This window comes from Arachis ipaensis, chromosome B9, assembly GCF_059453495.1.
Source record: "Arachis ipaensis isolate K30076 ecotype BB chromosome B9, ASM5945349v1, whole genome shotgun sequence".
Classification (NCBI taxonomy): Eukaryota; Viridiplantae; Streptophyta; class Magnoliopsida; order Fabales; family Fabaceae; genus Arachis; species Arachis ipaensis.
This window is the reverse complement of record NC_142444.1, coordinates 122,709,630-122,711,255: the sequence shown is the minus strand read 5'-3', so window position 1 is coordinate 122,711,255 and position 1,626 is coordinate 122,709,630. Positions and strand designations below refer to the sequence as shown.

Genomic DNA, 1,626 nt, shown 5'->3' with positions numbered 1-1,626 from the left:
CCCTAAAAAAAAAACATATTCCTCTAGTTAAAAATGGTGGTGTGCTTAGTGGACGTTGTGGTTTGTAAAGGTAACGGTAAGCTTCATCTGCAAAGAAGCTGCTATCTTTTATAAAGGTAAAGGTAATAGTTGAGGCTACATGCGTTGTTGTTTAAATGTTTATGACAATATAATGCATGGGGTTGGGCTTAGGGGTGATTGCATCTTTTCTTTCGGGTAAAAGAATGAGAAAAAGCTATGTGGAGTTTACTGATTTCAAATTTCAGGCACTTAATATAGGTTTAATCTCTGATTTATGTATTTGTGGATAATGCAGATGGATGATATATATTCGGTATCTGTTTTTCATCACGAAGGCCATTTTGGTAGAATACCCAGTGAAACTGTTGAGTATATTGGTGGAAAAGTTGAAAATTTTTCGAAGATGGACTTAGACTTCGTGAATTTTGGAGACTTGGTAAAATTGTTCAAGGGTCTAGGATATGCATCATATAGGGCAATTTATTGGTATGACCCAACAAGTAGTGGCATTGTGTCTGGACTGCACATTTTGAGAGGGGATGCAGGAATCAATAAACTTTGAGAGGACAAGCTTAGGAATTCAATCACTGATGAGTTTTACATATACTTCGACTACCCCGTTGATGAGCCACAGATAGTGGAAGAAGATGCTGCTATAGAAAAGGGGGCAGAAGAATTTGATGATCCCATTTATGTTGATAGCATCATGAGGGAGCTTCAGTCATCACCATCCACAGAAGATGATGGGCATGAAAGTGGGGAGGATGAACTGTATAAACCTCCTCCGGTTATCTCTAAAACTGTTTCAGATGAGGATTATTCTAGCTTTGATGAGGAAGATGATGGGATGAGGAGAAAAAAGATTCTGAAAGGAAAGAACAAGGTTCTGCCAAAGAAAAAGGTTAGTGTGAAGGAAAGGGACAGGGACATAGTTAAGTGGAGGTAAAAAAAGAGCTAGACCACAGAGTGCAAGTGGGAGTGATGACAAAGGAATTGTGCCTGCTGTGAAGTCCAAAAGAACTAGGCCCGCTACCAAGCCCAAAGGAACTAGGCCTAATACAAAGCCCCAAAGAACTAGGCCTGCTGTACATGCTGAGGAAGCTATGCCTACTATGTAGCTCAATGATAGGCCTCCAACCAAGCTCTATGTAAATGAGGAAGATTCAGATGATGATGACCCCATTTATGAGTATGAATCAGAGGATCTTCACACACCAGTGTCATTAGAGGATGAGGGAGACAAGCATGAATTTTATATATTTAATGATGAGTATGAGTTTGGGGAGGGTAGGTTTGAGATTGTAACCAAGTTTGCAACCATTGATGGGTTCAAAAAAGTGGTAAGAGATATGTTCGTATCTGAAGGGACGAAACTTCTCTGGATAAAAAATGACAAGGAAAGGGTTAGGTTGGCTGCAGGGGTGAAGATTGTCCATGGCTCCTACAATAGGACACTGTTATGCTTCCAGGTAAAGACTTACAAGCCAAAGCATACCTGTGCAAGAGATTTGGATAGTAATGCTGCTGATCAACACTGGATCAGTAAGAAAGTGGAGAAGAGAATGACAAGTCAACCTCATATGACAACTAATAAGGCAATTGACT

At 40.0% G+C, this 1,626-nt stretch overlaps 1 pseudogene; it reads left to right on the top strand.

The window, feature by feature from the left end:
* The first annotated feature begins 310 nt into the window (after nucleotides 1-310).
* LOC148546170 (uncharacterized) lies at nucleotides 311-1,139 on the top strand (annotated as a pseudogene).
* Nucleotides 1,140-1,626: the final 487 nt, after the last annotated feature.